At 44.8% G+C, this 17876-nt stretch overlaps 1 protein-coding gene across 6 annotated transcripts in view; it reads right to left on the minus strand.

The window, feature by feature from the left end:
• Window positions 1-17876, minus strand: part of JCAD (junctional cadherin 5 associated) — a 98464-nt gene that overhangs the window by 37794 nt on the left and 42794 nt on the right. For 3 of the 6 annotated variants that reach the window (XM_032270286.1, XM_032270287.1, XM_032270281.1), the window contains exon 1: window positions 5810-5893. The exons of 2 other annotated variants lie outside the window; for them this stretch is intronic. The gene's annotated coding sequence lies outside the window, so the exon portion shown is untranslated. Of the gene's footprint in view, window positions 1-5809; window positions 5894-17876 lie in introns of those variants that run through there. One more of the 6 variants, XM_032270284.1, reaches the window with a different exon arrangement.

Genomic DNA, 17876 nt, shown 5'->3' on the forward strand with positions numbered 1-17876 from the left:
GTCCTGATGAAATAATCACAGATACACATAGTTTTATATAAGGATATTTATCCAACTGTTAATTATGATAATAACAAAATTAGGCTATGTGTCTAATTTAATTTAAAAAAAATTCTGGGTTGGGCATAGTGGCTCACACCTGTAATTCCAGCACTTTGGGAGGCTGAGGTGGGCGGAACACCTGAGGTCATGAGTTTGAGACCAGCCTGGCCAACATGGTGAAATCCCGTCTGCACTAAAAATACAAGAAAAATTAGTCAGGTATGGTGGCACGTGCCTGTAGTCCCAGCTACTCGGGCGGTTGAGGAGGAAGAATCACTTGAACTCAGGAAGCAGAGGTTGCAGTGAACCAAGATCGTGCCATTACACTCCAGCCTGGGCAAGAGACACCGTCTCAAAAAAAAAAAAAAATTTCTGGTACATCCATATGGCAGACTATAAAATACACACACATACATAAAATTATGTTCTCAGGTATACAACAGCGCAGGGAAATACTAATGATACCATGCTAAATAATAAAGACAGGATACAGAACCCTCCATTCAATGTCATACCAAATTTGTTTATATATATATACACTAGAAAGGAAAAAAACACTGAAGGAAGACATGCCAAAATATCGGCAGAGGTACTGGACTCTTGAGTTTTTAAAAAATTTCCTTATTTGTACTTTTCTGAATCTTAATGATGTTCTGTCATTAAATGTATCAGGTCCAATCATATGAAATTGTCATTTTGCAGGTCAAAACTAGTCAAATATTGGCCATTTCATATACTTACTATACTTAATATTAACTTCATATACTTAATATTAACTTAAGTATATATAACAACATATATAATAATACCGTTTCATTAGTTAATATGTTACTAACATTACATTATAACTTAAGTTGTATAGAACTATTTCATCATCAGAAAAAAAAACTTTCAAAAATGAAATGCTGCTTAGGTTAGATTAGAAAAACACATCTTTAAAAATGTTATGTAGTTGGAAGACTCAATGACAATAAAAGAAACCTGAGGAAAAGAATAAATGAATAGTAAATTTTTTAAAGGCTCTAGTATATGGTACATAGGCCATATCTGCCAGAGACTCTTAACCTGTTTCCAGGAAGCCAAAATCACATGTGCTGCTGAAGAAATCTAATACAAGGTTACAACCAGCATTCTAAAAAGGTCTTTATTAGACAGTTACTCCTCTAAAAGACCTAAAACTTCTCAGTTGTATTCACTGACATTCCATGCTTAAGATGTAATTGGTCCTTCACATTGTTGGCAGTTCAGTATAAATATCTCTTCAACTGACAACATTTAGGTCTAATGCTATGATTAATAATATATAACAAAGTGCTTTCTTTAAACAAGAGGTAAATTGCCAAGACATAAAACAAACCAGAATAGAGCATGTTGCTAACTGATACGGGGGTTTTTAATGCTTTCCACAGATTTTTTTCCTAAGGGTAGAATTGTATGTTTCCCTATGAACAATAGAATTGCTCTTTCCCCTTCCAGTCTTAATCAGAAATAATGCAACAGTTCCAGTTGAAGTTCTGGGACAGCAGGTTCTCACAGACTGCTGTTACCATACCACACGTGTGATGACCCGCTCCGCCAAGGCACTCCCGTTGTTCAGATCTCACAAGATGTAAAAAAGCATACTTAATCTGTGAAGTAATCATTTTAGGAGGACAATCTTAGGTTTCTTTAAGGTGACAAAAAACAAATGAGTTGGAAAACTTGGGTCTAAGATCAAAAGGATCTTGGAACGTTAATCTTGCTGGGGTGGATTGGTATTAAGGCGTTTGTTCAAAAAAAGAGAAAGAAAAAGAAAAAAGTCCCCAATATTATGTACTGAATTTTTTTTATAAGTATTAAGGCATTTGTTCAAAAAAAGAAAAAAAAACCCCAACATTATGTACTGAATTTTTTTCATAAGTATTATTATCTGACTCCTCTTTTTTTCTTTCCACTACTAATGTGACCACACACACATATACACTTAGAAACACACACTCTTTCCCTTGTCTTCTCTTTCATCTCTAAATTCTGTGTCACACAATTATTGCTTTGGCTAGCAATATTTTTTATGAAACCCTAAGTACCTTATTAACATTTCTGAAAGATTGGAATTCATTAAGAAAGGACTCAAACTGGATAAGACTTTTTTTTTTTTTTTGAGACGGAGTTTCGCTCTTGTTACCCAGGCTGGAGTGCAATGGCGCGATCTCGGCTCACCGCAACCTCCGCCTCCTGGGTTCAGGCAATTCTCCTGCCTCAGCCTCCTGAGTAGCTGGGATTACAGGCACGCACCACCATGCCCAGCTAATTTTTTTTTGTATTTTTAGTAGAGACGGGGTTTCACCACGTTGACCAGGATGGTCTCGATCTCTTGACCTCGTGATCCACCCGCCTCGGCCTCCCAAAGTGCTGGGATTACAGGCTTGAGCCACCGCACCCGGCTGGATAAGACTTTTAAATCTTTTGGAATTTTTTGCTTTTTGCAATAAATAGCTGTAAAACATAATCATCATAGGTTAGAATTTTATGCCCTTATCATCATATATGTCAAGCTCCACATGTAAAGATACCTAAAATATTCCAATAAACTTACCCTACTTTTGATTTTGTTTTTAAACATCTTTAGAATAAAAAAGAGCCAAGTCTTTATAAAAGCATTCAACTTAAATTATTTCATATAATCTTTACATTTTTATTTATTTTCTAAAAGTGCAAAAGGCATGTCAAGTGATGTCAAAAGTAAAGACTGCAAAATTCAGTGCTTAGGCAAAAAGGAAAAGTTCCTAGTAACCCCACGTGCCAAGAGATAACCAGTAGCAACAATCTGGTTTCTGTTTCTCTAACTATTCTTCCTACACAGACAAGTTGCTTGTTTTTCTCCACCCCCCTTTGGAATACATCTTGGTGCTTCTTCCGAACAGTATCTAAATTCTTTCATTTACATACAGAAGAAACAAGCTTTACAGATAAACTATGAAGACAACCAATAAGCACAAAACTATAAGGATACTTCATGATCTGATAACAAGCCTGCCAGTTTAGCTAGGCTCTTCCCAAGTGTATCTACAGAAAGTTTTGAAAAAGATACTTAGTTCCAGAAAGTAAAGGTAATAATCCAAATTTTAAACAAGATACCTTCAATTCAAATCAAGATAATTGAGGTTTTAGTATCTGAGGGAGGAGTTCCTGTATTTTTGTAAACACCACTTAGTGTTTAAAGAAGATATCAAAGCCCAGTCTCTCCCCAGTCCTTCCCTTTCCCTGGGCTGCCTCTGTTTGCAAGTGAGTGGACCTCAACATTCCTTCAATCAGCAGGCCCTTGAAACAAAGCACAAGAGCAAGGTTTTAATGGGAGAGATAACCCTTGTCATCCAAAAGAGGAAAAACAACATCTGTTAAAAGCCCAAGTAAACTGCACTAATGGGTCCAGCAATAGGCCCAGAGGACCTCAGGGATATAGTCTTTGCTTATCAAAATAAAAACCACAACAGAACAATTGTTCCACTCCAACGCTCTGTGTTCTAAACTCTCTCCAGATTAATTAGTGTGGAGTTTCGCCAAGCTCATTAAAAGAAAAACCCCGGTCTCCTAAGGATGACTGGTGTTTACTGTCCTCCCAAACTGGCCAGTGAGAACTCAGGGGAGCCACAGACTTCTGGGCTTTCTGTAGTGATAGGATTCCTAGGATTTATTTTTAAATTGCATGTTAAAAATTAGACTACAAAAATCTTTTCATATTTACTTCTTCTTAACTGAAAACAATGGGTCCTTATTTATTTTCCTTGTGCACCTCCCAACCCCATTACATTTTATAGCTACCAAACAACAGAACACAGGTTTCTGGAGTCTGTGACCACTCAGATGAGTTATCAGACAACCCTGATGAGTTTGTCAAGTCCTCCAGAGCCTGTGGACACTCAGGCCACACTTCTTTTTTCCTGAAACAGGCTTTCTCCACCCACCCAAGTCCCCTAATTCTTGGGACTGCCAAGGTCCTGACCTTCCATTCTCTGCAGTAAAGGGTGAAGTTTTACAGGAGGAAGGCCCAGTAGATTGAAGGCCTCTGTTCAACAAATATTTGCTCGCCCACTCCAGCCGGAGTAACAGTTTGCTACACGCTGCATGCCCAGAGTGACACTTAGAGACTTCAGGAAGCTTGTTAAGCTGGTGACTAAGACTTAGATACCTCATGTCAAGGTAAATAATTAAGTCCCAATCCACAGAACGTTATGGAAAACCAAACGACTTTACCAAACTCCCAGTTTCACACGAAAACCAACACAAGTCCCATGAAATAGAATCTGCATATGATTTCCAAAAGAGCCTGTATGCATTCATGCCTTGCTGGGTGGTCTTAGAATTCTAAAATGACCTGAGACATTCCCAGAGTTTTACCTGTACAACCCATGACCACACGGTTTACGCCATGCTGACTGCCTGAATCCTACCCATCGGGTCCCTTCCCCCAAATCCCTGAATTTTGCAACCCTCACCCTCAATCTCTGGGATGTCTATTCCTTGTAAATACGAAAAGACAAAACGCCGGAGAAGGAAAACAAGTTGTGGGAAAAACACATTAAACTGTCAGGACAGGCAACTCCGGGAGTTGTGTGGTCTGCACCGCCCCACCCCTCTCCCCAAGACTAAGACCCAGCTACAGGATTTGGGGAAGGAATGACGACACGGGAGGCGGTTGGAGAGGGTGCGGGGGTGGGAGAGTGGGTGTGGGTGCGGGATTGTGATGTGCCCACGCTAATTCCCGAAAGGTCTCTACTTCTTCTGAAGCACGTGAATGAGCAAACACCAGGACCTGCCCAGGTAGCGCTGGCCTAAAGTTCTCGTTTTTATTTTTTTCTTCAGTAGTGAAATCACAGCTTCTTTACAAACGCCCAGAAGAATCCCAGGCGCTCTACTTCTTGACAGCATGCGAGAGGGGCGCTTTTAGCTGCTGGTGCTGGGCCCCACTGTGGCCAGGGCATCGAGGTAAACCCTGGCATTTTGGGGGTAAACGGACCCCGACTGGGGATAGGGGAAGCAGAGACTCTGGGTGGGCGGGCTTCAGATCCCATAAATGAGCTGATTAACAGGATTTACAGCACTCCTAGGCGGGGCTCCTGCCCTTCTCCCACCCCACGCGCAGCCGGGAGCCCGGCGGCCCCGGGCACTCGCTGGGAGGCAGCCGCGATTAGCGCCCTAATCCCCAGCGCAGACCGCGCGGAGCCCAGAGCCGGGCCGCGGCGGGAGCCCCCACCGTCCCGGGCAGTCCCGACCGCCGGGGCAGCGTGGGAACCGGGACCTCGGGGACCCCGCGCGCCGGCTGTCAGCTCCGGGGTGAGGTCCGCGAGGTCTGGGCGCGCGGGCGTGGGAGGGGCTGGTGGACACACGCTGGGGAGGGCGACTTCGAGAGCGAAGTGAGCGACCCCCGCCCCCCGGGCCCTCCGTGAGCCGAGAGGCAAAGCGAGCGCTAACGCCAGTCGCGGCCCGCGGTGCCCGCCCTGGGACCCCGGCGCGCCGAGAGGAGTACCTGAGGGGAGCGGATGTCCCTCCCGGCCTGGCAGGCGCCCCCCATCCCGAGGCGGCGGGGCCAGGCACCGCGCTGGGGGCCCGGGTGGGGCTGCGGCGGGGGTGCGGACATCCCCCACCGCCGGGGTGGCTGGGATCGGAGCGAAGTCCCGGCTGGAGAAGTTGGGGGGAGCGCGGGAGGCAGTGGGTGAGGCCCGCGAAGCGCCGTGGGAGCGGCCCAAATGGACTGTGGGACCCAGGAGGGCGAGACGCCGGGACTTACCGAGCGGCTCCCTCATGCCGCCTCGCGCCGCCGCCGCCGCCGCCGCCGCTCCGGCCGGCCCGGCACCAGCGCGACCCGCCCCGCCTGCAGCCGCCGCGGCCGAGCATGCCCGGAGCACGGCTGTCCGCCCCGCCCACCGCGCGGGCCCGCCCCGCCCCGTTCCGCCCGGCCCCGCCCACCGCCCGGCCCCGCCCCGCCCACCTCCTCTGCTCTAAGGGTGGTATCCAGGCCAGGAAATGCCTAGGCTTTCGGGGCAGTCTGCGTGGGTCGTAAGGAAGGCACAGGTGGTTTGACCACCCTTTCCTCTTTTCCTGTCACTTGGGTTTGGGCCATGTCAATCCTGTGCAAGTGTCCAAAGACACACACACTCTTACAAATACACACAAAACACAAACATATTCATATACACTCACACAGTTACACACAAACACACAAAGATATGCAGACACACTCATGTGCACCCACACACAGATGCACAGAAACATATACAGGAAACAGGCGCACACAAACACATATACAGGACACACGGGTACACACAAACACACAATCACAGACAAGCCCACACAAACACAGTCACACGCAACTGCACACAAACGCAGCCATATACAGTCACCCGCAGGGGCACACAAACACACCATATACAGTCACGTGCAGGTGCACACAAATGCACCCATAAACAGTCACACACACATGGAGCCAAACACACTGACACATATACATGCATAGACAGGAACACAGTACAGCAATACACACACACACATACACAGGCACCCACATAACACATCGATGTTATGAAGAGCAGAAAACAGTGATGGTGACAACAGCTTGGGATTTGCTTCTTTAAAAAGAAAAGTCTTGGAGTCAGCTAGAGAGCTGGAAGCCACCTTCAGATCAGCTGGCCCATCCTCTCCGGTGCAGATGAGGAAACTGATGCCAGGAGTAGGATTCCTGGGTAGGAGGGGAGATAGGAGGAGGTGAGTGGGAGGGTTCAGAGCAGAGTGAACATTTCCTGACCCCAGACCCACTCCATGTTTCTCTTAAAGTGGGAAGGGTCAGAAAGATTAGACTGCTGCCTCGGTCTGCTCAGGGCAAACGTTTTCATAATTTTGGAAGGCAGACAGAAGACAAAAAAAATGTGAAATATTACTGATGCATTGGGGAGAGACAGGGAATGTTAGTTAAGTCCACCCAGACAAAACATGGATAGCACAGCAGACTGGTGTCCTTGCCAAATGAGTTTTCAGAAAACTACTGAGCCACATCATGATTTTAGAAGTGTATTTGCTGTCAGAACACCAATAAGTAACCTTTTCTGCTCTATCACCACGCCTGAGCCCTTCATATGCATTATTTCTTTTAATCCTCATCACGGTTTGATCATGTGGGCACCACTTTACAGAGGAGGAAACAGGCTCAGGGAAGGGCGCAGTGGCAAGCTGCAGAATCTAGCCCAAGACCCCTGCTCTGAACTACCAGAGCAAGGTCATTTCTTTGTTCTCTTGAATCATATCTTCCTCATGGTTACTAGGAACATATAATCTAACAGAGCAAAAAAGCGGAACACTCTATTGCTGGAAAAGAGCGAACAATGTAATTGAGTGCTGTATTGTGCATTATCAGGAGCGCATGGGAGGAAACCAGATGAGGACGATGGGAGCAGGCAGCGTGATCAGGGGCTCGAGATCCAGGTAGCTCTGAAGCCAGGTAGCTCTGGTCCCGGGCTTGGCTTCTCTGCCACTTTCAAGATGTGGTACTTTACTTCCTTTAGTCTCACTTTCCTCTCTAACAAAATGGGGAAAATGATGGTTTGCATCTCATAGGAGAGTCATGAGAATTCAATGAGATGATGCCTTTTTATCACTTAGTTCAGGTACATGTAACAATGAAGAAAATGGTGGCTGGGAGCAATGGCTCACGCCTGGAATCCCAGCACTTTGGGAGGCCGAGGCAGTCGGATCATCTGAGGTTGGGAGTTCGAGACCAGCCTGGCTAACATGGTGAAATCTTGTCTCTACTAAAAATACAGAATTACCCAGGCATGGTGGAGAGCGCCTGTAATCCCAGCTACTCAGGATGCTGAGGCAGGAAAATCACTTGAACCCAGGAGGTGGAGGTTGCAGTGAGCTGGAATTGTGCCACTGCACTCCAGCCTGGGCAATAGAGTGAGACTCTGTCTCAAGAGAAAAGAAAAGAAAAGAGTAGCTACTACCACTAATACTTGCACCATTACTGCTGTTTGAGTTGCAGCCACCAGGGAAGGCTTTGAAGGACAAGTGGGTTGTGGCTAGGGAGAGACACAAAGGCTGTGGAAATAGAATTCGACACAATTTAAAAGACGAAAAAGGAAAGGAAATGCAGGTTTTTGTGTGTGTGTGTGTTTTTTTTCTGGGGAGTCACAGTTATTAACAGCAGTGATATTACCTCTTGTCAAAAAAGCATCGTTCAGTGATGGATTGCTTCAATGACTTATAGAATTTCTGTTTCTCCCCAATTTGCCAACTCAATGAAATAACTTTTGGCTGGGGTGAAGCACCTCTGTGTGCCCACCATGGTGCAGACACCCGGGGAGCCAAATATTCCCACTAGAACACTTATCAGCCAGTGAATTGAGATTAGGATGTGCTTCCTCATAGAACAAGGTCATATTGTTGGGTTTCTGGGTCAACGCCATGGAAGTTTTATAACGTACCTAAGTGCTGCAGAGTTGCAATACAGCGGAGTAGAGTTGCAGTAAATCAGAAAATAATGCTGATTTAATGCTAGGGACTAAGCTAAACCAAACCAAATCAAGTTTAATAAGAAATTGTATTTTAGCAGAAAGGCTGGCAAAGGCAGATTCAATTAAGGGAAGGTAATGGGATTGAAATACTGAAGATTCTAGAGAAGATGACTTCACAATTTCAAGATGCTTGTGGTTTCTTGACCCTGGCTCTTTATCCTGACATGCTCATTTCAAAACCTTTGGCTTCCCTCTCTCCTCAGTCCTGATGTATTCCTAGCCCTGCTCTAATGTTTTCCTGGCATGACTAAGGCCATTTCAAATGAAGAAGCAGAATGAAAAGATGGGAAGAGAAGATGGTGGTGAGGCTGTGAATATGTGGAGAGGGGCAAGCAGAAAGGTGGAAAGTCTTTCTAAAGCCCTGGAAATAGAATTAACAAAGAGAAAAGAGGATGTAATAGTCTGTTCTCATGCTGCTAATAAAGACATACCCGAGACCAGGTAATTTATAAAGGAAAGAGGTTTAATGGACTCACCTTTCCACATGGCTGGGGAGGCCTCACAATCGTGGCAGAAGGCAAAGGAGAAGCAAAGGCATGTCTTACATGGCAGCAAGCAAGAGGGCATGTACAGGAGAACTCTCCTTTATAAAACCTTCAGGTGTCATGAGAACAGCAGGGGAAAAACCCGCCCCCATGATTCAGTTAGCTCCCACTGGATCCCTCCCACAACACATAAGGACTGTTACAACCTAAGGTGAGATTTGGGTGGGGCCACAGAGCCAAACCATACCAGAGAGTAAGGTTGAAAAGATGCATGAGTATGAGCAGATGATTAATTATAAATGTAAGATGATAATAAACACAAAAGGTAGTGAGGAAAATCTACTGGGTCAGTTTCCCTACCAGTCATCAGTACATGGACAAGGGACGGTAGACAAGAAATGAGAGAAACCAGCCTAACCTCCTAATCCGCTAATCCCAACCCACTCCCAGTTTCCTGCAATTTGGGTCCCTGGCTTCCACCTACTTGATCCTGGGAGATAAAAAACACAGGAAAAAATTCCTATCACTTATGAGATGTAAAATACAAACTGCGATTTGAAAACAGCATTTGGCATGTTGCTGTTAGAAGTCTGGCCCAGCCCTGGGAGAATGTGCCAGGGTCCAGCCCCGGATGCCCAATGTCCCCGCCTTTCTTGAGTCCCGGAGAAGGGATTTCACAGACTCAGGAAGGAACTTGGATTATTGAGTCATTGGGCAGATGTGCAGTAACCAGAGAAATAATGCTTAACAGCCTGCTTAAGGAAAAAAAAAGTCAAGACCTTGTTTCTCTAACTTACTGCCTGTTCAAGGATCTGGAATAACCCTCCTCTCTTTCTACTTTAGGGCCCTTCTCTGTTGATTGTAAGGTTTCTTTTAGCTGATTTAGATATTGATTTTTTTCTTAGTCTGTAAAGACACTACCAGTTCTCATTTTTTAAAAGACTAATGCTTTTTTAAAGAAAACATTAATTTGTTGTCTTCATTGACACATAATAATTGTACATATTTATGGAGTTCAGTGTGATGTTTTGATATATGCATACATTGTGCAATAATTAAATCAGGGTGTTTAGCATATCCATCTGCTATAGTTTGAATATTTGTTCCCTGCAAAACTCATGTTGAAACTGAATCCCCAATATGGAGTGTTAAGAGATGGGATCTTTTTTTTTTTCCGAGATGGACTCTTGCTCTGTTGCCCAGGCTGAAGGACAATGTCTCGATCTTGGCTCACTGCAACCTCCACCTCCGGGGTTCAAGTGATTCTCCTGCCTCAGCCTCCCAAGTAACTGGGATTATAGATGAGCACCACCACACCCAGCAAATTTTTATATTTTTAGTAGAGATGGGGTTTCCCCATGTTGGCCAGGCTGGTCTCAAACCCCAGACCTCATGGTCCACACGCCTCAGCCTCCCAAAGTGCTGGGATTATAGGCGTGAGCCACTGCGCCCGGCTGAGAGATTAGATCTTTAAGAGATCATTGGATCATGAAAGTTCTGCCCTCATGAATGATGTAATCTATTTATGGATTAATAGATTAATGGGTTAATGGATTAATGGGTTATCATGGCGGGGAGCTGGTGGCTTTATAAGAAGAGGAAGAGAGACGTGAGCTGGCACATGAGCACTCTCAGCCCCTCACTATGTGATGCCCTATACCACCTTGGGGTTGACTCTGCAGAGTCCCCACCTGCAAGAAACCTCTTACCTGATGCAGCCCCTTGACCTTGGACATCTCAGCTGTAAGAAATAAATTTCTATAGCTATAAGAAGTAAATTTATTTTCTTTGTAAATGACCCACCTGCAGGTATTCTGTTATAAGCAACAGAAAGACTAAGACACCATCACCTTACACATGTACCATTTCTTTGTGTTGGAAACATTCAAAATCCTCTCTTCTATCAATTTTGAAATACACAATACACTTGTTAGGTACAGTTACCTTTCCCTGTGATAAAACACCAGAATTTATTCCTCCTAAATGAAACTTTGTACCCATTGACCAAAAAAACCCACATTCTCAATAAAATCTGGAAGTCTCTCTCGTTGGCTTGTTTCAGAAAGCCAGGCAACGGTGGTTACATGGAAACTGGCAAGGATCTTGTGAGAGTAGATTGGTGGGTGGCAGAGGCCAGGAAGGCTGGAACTGAATAAAGAGAAGCTGATTAACGGGTACAAATATGCACTTAGAAGAAATAAGACCTGGCATTTGATACATCAGTAGGGTGTCTATAGTTAACATTAAGCAATTGTTATTTCAAAATAGCTAGAAAAGAATACTTTGAATGTCCCTAGCATAAAGAAAAGATACATATTTAAGGTGATGCATGTCCCTATTACCCTGATTTGATTACATCAATTTATGAAATTATCACATGGACCTTGGAAACATATATGTATGTTTTATTTTGTTGTATTTTTGAGATGAGCTCTGACTCTGTCATTGAAGCTGAAGGGCAATGGTATGATCACAGCTCACTGCAGCCTTGACCTCCTGGGCTCAAGCCATCTTCCTCAGCCTCCCAAGTAACTGGGACTATAGACACACACTACCATGTCCAGCTAATTTTTCTATCTTTTGTAGAGACGGGCTCTCCCTGTGTTGCTTGAGAACAACTCCTGGGCTCAAGCAAAGCTCCCACCTTGACCTCCCAATGTGCTGGGATTAGAGGCATGAACCACCATGCCCAGCCCTACATAATTATTTTTAACCAAGAACTAGAAATCTATTTCTCAAAGTCTGCTCCATGGACAACCTACACCAGGATCAACTTGGGGAGGGAGAGTTGACTAAAGGCCAGATTCCTGGACCTCATCAAACCGATGCAATCGGAATTTTTAAGTTCTACCATTGAAACCCTGGAATGCATACTCTAAGAAAATGCCCAGGTGATTCTCACACACAGTAAAGTATGAGAAGCAGGGATGAAGCACCATAAACAGACATGGTGTGTGTCAAGAGAGGAATGGATTGACTGGCACATACTATACAGCGCAAAGACAGTAGCGGTCAACAGCATTGTGTGATGATGGAGAGTCACATAGCAACGCCCTTCGCGAATCAAATGTGTCACAGGTTTACTGTTGGCTTAGAAGATTTAACACTAACTGAAACAAACTCTACTATGCTGGGGACCGAGAAGAGAGTGACAAACAGTTTTTCAATCGCATACCTTCAGAGTGAGGAGATGGAATCTGCACAGTTACTTCATGAGAAAAATCATTTCTAATTGCTTGCTCGCTTTGTGCCAGCTCGTTCTCACATAAAGCCACATATTAATGGAAAACAACTTCTCTGTCACACTCACTATAGCAAAGAGCTGCTGTTTACTAGTGGTAGACAGAACATTCCAAGCCTCCCCCTGGCTGCAGTTTACAAAATTCTTTGCCAAATTCATAAGGAAACCCCTTGAGCGGTGGTGCCCTCCAGATAATGGCAGTGGCTGTCAGGGATCTCATTGGTATGGAGGGATGCCAATGTGGCTTCAAGGAGACAGGGTGTGGCCAGTAGCAGAGTGGTCCAGACGTGGGCACCCCCTGGGCCGCCTCTCCCACCATTCCTCACCAGCTAATCAAGAATGAATCAAAACTAACTCAAGCATTTTTTAAACCCATATGATGTTTTGTTTTTAAAATGGGAAATAGGACAGGCTCGGTGGCTCACACCTGCAATCCCAGCACTGTGAGAGGCCAAGGCAGGCAAATCACTTGAGGTCAGGAGTTTGAGACCAGCCTGGCCAACATGGTGAAATTCCGTCTCTACTAAAAATATATGTGCTTGTAGTCGCAGCTACTCAGGAAGCTGAGGCACAAGAATCACTTGAACCCCAGGCGGCATAGGTTGCAGTGAGCCAAGATGGCATCACTGCACTCTAGCCTGGGCAACGGAGTGAGACCCTATTTCCAAAAAAATTAAAAATAAAAATAAATAGCCAGTGGTACATGCCTATGGTTCCAGTTACCCAGGAGGCTGAGGTGGGAGGATTGCTTAAGCCTGTAAGTTCAAGGCTGCAGTGAGCCCTGATCACGCCACTGCACTCCAACCTGGGCAACACAGCAAGACCTTGTCTGAAAAAAAAAAAAAAAGAAAGAACTATGAGAATAACTATGAATCACATTAGTTGTAAAAAGAATGCCTCCATTTTGGGAGAGAATGGTGTCTCAGACTTTTATTAAGTCAGCGATGATTAGCAATACAAAAACGACATCCAAGTGTAAGGGAGAGATGAGAATTACCTTTTCTTTCTTTCTTTCTTTTTTTTTTTTTTTTTTTGAGAGAGGGTCTTGCTCTGTTGTCCAGGCTGGAATGCAGTGGTATGACCTCAGCTCACTGCAACCTCCACCTCCCAGGTTCAAGCAGTCCTCCTGCCTCAGCCTCCCTACTAGCTGGGACTACAGGCACGCACCACCAGGCCCGGCTAACTTTTTGTATTTTTAGTTCGCGACCGGGCTGGTCTTGAACTCCTGACCTCAGGCGATTCACCCACTTTGGCCTCCCAAAGTGCTGGATTACAGGTGTGAGCCACCGTGACCAGCCAAGAACTACTTTTAATTTCACATTTCTCATGTGCCAGGCACTAGGCTAGACTTTGACTTATGTCTTTCCATGTACAAAAGGGTGGCATTGATTAGCAGGGTTGTATGATTTTTAAGTTACAGTCACACATCACTTAGTGATGAGGATATGTTCTGAGAATTGTGTTGTTAGGCAATTTCATTGTTGTGCAAACATCCTAAAGTGCACTTACACAAACCTACTGCACACCTAGGCTACATGCTGTAGCTTATTGCTCCTGGGCTGCAAACCGTGCGGAAGTGACTCTACTCAATGCTGCAGGCAATTGTAACAGAGTACTATGTGTGTACCTAGGCATAGAAAAGGTACAGTAAAAATACAATATGATAATCTTATGGGACCACCATTGTAGATGTGGTCCATGGTTGGCTGAACTATTATGCAGTGCATGACAGTGATTCTTCTAGTTAAGTGTAAAAGAGGATGTGCGGCCGGGTGTGGTGGCTTACGCCTGTAATCCTAGCAGTTTGGGAAGCCAAGGCAGGTGGATCACCTGAGGTCAGGAGTTCAAGACCAGCCTGGCCAACATGGCAAAATCCTGTCTCTACTGAAAATACAAAAAAATGAGCTTGGCCTGGTGGCGGCCACCTAGAATACCAACTACTTAGGAGGCTGAGGCAGGAGAATCACTTGAACCCAGGAAGCAGAGGTTGTAGTGAGCTGAGATCGCACCATTGCACTCCAGCCTGAGTGACAAGAGCAAAACTCCGTCTCAAAGAAAAAAAGAATGTAAATCTCGCATGAAAGAAAACTTTCCATTTCATTATTTGCCTGCCTCCCTCAAACTCCCATCACACAGTGAAGCTGCTGGTGCGATACTGCATTTATCAGAGTATATCCTGGATTTGCTTGGATGATACTTGGTTCAGCTACTGGATTCCGAATTCCTGGTAGAAGACACTACCTCCCTGTCGTAACTGTGTTTTCTTAGTTGGTTTATTTGGTCTTCATTAATCAGCCAGCCAAGGTTGCTGACACCTCCCCCGTGATCCAGAGGCTGCTCACTCAGCTACCTCCTTATCTCATGCTCTCAGCAAGCCCGTATTTTCCCAGCCCGAAATCAACCCAGGGCCAAGTCCCAGACAACTGGGGCTAACTGTGTCCCAAAGGCCACTGGAGTTATTCCAACTGGCCCATCCTAAGCTCTTTTCCTTGCCTCTTCTTCCCCTTCCTGTGAGAATCCCAGTAATGGCTGTGGCTGAGGCCTTCTCCCTCCTTTCTGCCTGCTGACCAGCACTGGTGTGTCCCCCAGGCCCTGCGTGGCCTGAGGTGTCTCCTGTTTATAGGCCAACTGTGAGGAACTTTAATCTTTGCTCTCATTAGCATTGGCCTTGCAGACGTCACTTAGTCACCTTTATAAATTATGACCCAGGCACAAATCAGTTTCTTCGCTGACCATAGCCTAGCACCATACCTTTGGACAGCAGATGACACATGTCTGTTGAATAGAATTGCTGAATGTCTCTGAAGTGGACATGGTTGCTTCAGCTCACGTTGTGGAAATCCTGGGTGGAGAATCTTCACCATAGGAGTGGGGGCTGAAGCATAAACTGAGGGCTGGAAGTGGCCAAGGGAGTGAGTAAAATGACCAGAACCGTCGGGCGCAGTGGCTTATGGCATCATCCCAACGCTTTGGGAAGATGAGGTAGGAGGACTGCTTGAGCCCAGGAGTTGAAGATGAGCCTGGGCAACATAGCAAAACCCCATCTCTACAGAAAATTTACAAAATCATTAGCCACGTGTGGTGGCATATGCCTGTAGTCCCAGCTACTCAAGAGGCTGAGGCACGAGGATCGCTTGAGCCCAGAAAGTCAAGTTTGCAGTGAGCTGTGATTGCACCAATGCACTCCAGCCTGGGCAACAGAAAGAAACCCTGTCTGAAGAAAAAGAAAATAACCAGAACGGTTAGAAAATGTCTAGGCTCTCTTGAATTCTTTATCGATTTTTTTTAAGTCTGTTGGGAGTTTTATTTTTGCATTTTCTGTGTTCTAACTTAAACCCAGCTAACCATCCCCAAACTCTCCTTGGTTAGCCTCTTATGGACCTGAATGACGTGTATATCAAGCAGATGGCGTGCTAGTTGTGAGTTTTGTTTAATCCCACAAAAAGCGAAACGTCTAAAGCAAATCAATCAAATCATGCAAATAAGAGCGACTACAGAGGATAATTAGTGGTTTGTAGGAAGGCCACGCATAAACGTGAAATACAAGTCTGAGAAAAGAAAATAAATCAAATGGAAGTCAGCTTATCAGCCACAGTTGGAAAACAGCCATGAAAGCCCAAAGCCAGCGTCTTATCTGGATGGAACAATTGGTCAGTGTCTCTGAGGCCCTGGTAACTGTTGAAATGTTTCTTTTCCCTCACCCCCCACTCCCTGCCCTGATAATTTAGTGCATTTTTCCCAGTCAGCGCTGATAAGATCCAGCAGGATGTCCCGTGTCATCTGCACATGTCATCCCTAGAGTCGATATCCTTGTGTGGGTACCCACAGCAACTTCCTTGTGAACAAATGAATTGAGCACTATTTTCAAGTCAGCAGGGAACTACATGCATTTCGTAGTTTTCTCAAATGAGTGGCTGTATGAATTATTTCTCCGCATCTTTTTACAGCCTTCCATGTAGTTTTGGATGCCTGGAATGTGTATTAGAACTTTTGCTGAAACGACCAAATACCTGGAGGTTGCTCTAACTAACTAGTCACAGATGTAGCATTAAATCCACCCTGACTTTTCCCCCTCTGGCTACAGCATATGCCAGAGCGATAGTTTTATACATCTTGGAACAGATGCTATTCAGAAACAAAAGCAATACCTATTTCAGGGAGCATTACCTTATTTGGGGATCAGGGGCTATTTATTGACCAGGGGCCTGCTCATCAGTAAACACATCTAAATATGGGTTATGGTAGATTTTATATATTAAAGTATTAATACAGTGGTTTATTTTTTATTTTTATTTTTGAGATGGAATCTTGCTCTATCGCCCAGGCTGGAGTGCAGTGTCACAATCTCAGCTCACTGCAACCTCTGCCTCCCAGGTTGAAGCCATTCTCCTCCCTCAGCCTCCTGAGTAGCTGGGATTACAGGCATGCACCACCACACATGGCTAATTTTTGTGTTTTTAGTAGAGATGGGGTTTCATCATGTTAGCCAGGCTAGTCTCGACCTCTTAGCCTCAAGCGATCCATCCGTCTCCGCCTCCCAAAGTGCTGATATTACAAGCATGAGCCAACACGCCCCGGCCTAAAGTATTAACAAAAATGTAGAAGAACATCATCTCCTCCTTCTTCTAATTCTTTGCTGTGACCTCACATGACAAATTGTCCTAATATTATCATTATTGCTGTTTTTACTTTTCCCGGCTCTCCTTCCCAGTGAAGTGTAGTAACAAAGATGCCCTAGCATGTGGGAAACCTCTGGAAATGGTGACAGACTGAGGACTCTGAGGACAAAAATTTTCTAATGTCGAAGCCATTGTAGGATGGTAAATCTGATTTCAAGCCACGTAATGTACAATTTTAAGGGGTTAATAACTATGTATAAGAAAATACATTTAAAAGTTAAGGCCAGGTGCGGTGGCTCACGGCTGTAATCCCAGCACTTTGGGAGGCCGAGGTGTGCAGATCACCCAAGGTCAGGAGTTCGAGACCACCCTGGACAACATGGTGAAACCCTGTCTCTACTAAAAATACAAAAATTAGCCTAGCTACTCTGGAAGCTGAGACAGGAGAATCGCTTGAACCCAGGAGGCAGAGGTTGCAGGGAGCTGAGATTGTGCCACTGAACTCCAGCCTGGGAGACAGAGTGAGAGACCCTGTCTCAAAAACAAATAAGGAAATAAAAGTTAAAAGACAAATTTTTCACATGTAGATTTGAAACACTAACTAGATTGATATGAACACGATAAAAAGGAATTCCAACACTAATATACTATTGCTTTGGAAAAACAGAATATACTCCTCTTCTTCATGAAGGCAGGTGAACAGAGGTTAATATTATAACCTGAGATTATAATACTGACCTCAGGAAATCTTGACTGAACACTTCATAGTGTTTCAATAGTTTTAAGTCTAAATGCTTTTTTTAAAACGCTGAAAAGGCACATACTATTGGCAATACTATTCTGGAAGGAAGGACGAAGGGAAGGAGGGAGGGAGGGAAAGAAGGAAGGAAGGAAGCAAGGAAGGAAGGAAGGAAGGAAGGAAGGAAGGAAGGAAGGAAGGAAG

The sequence above is a fragment of the Sapajus apella genome, unplaced genomic scaffold (assembly GCF_009761245.1).
Source record: "Sapajus apella isolate SASKATOON/1434 unplaced genomic scaffold, GSC_monkey_1.0 scaffold207, whole genome shotgun sequence".
Taxonomy (NCBI): Eukaryota; Metazoa; Chordata; class Mammalia; order Primates; family Cebidae; genus Sapajus; species Sapajus apella.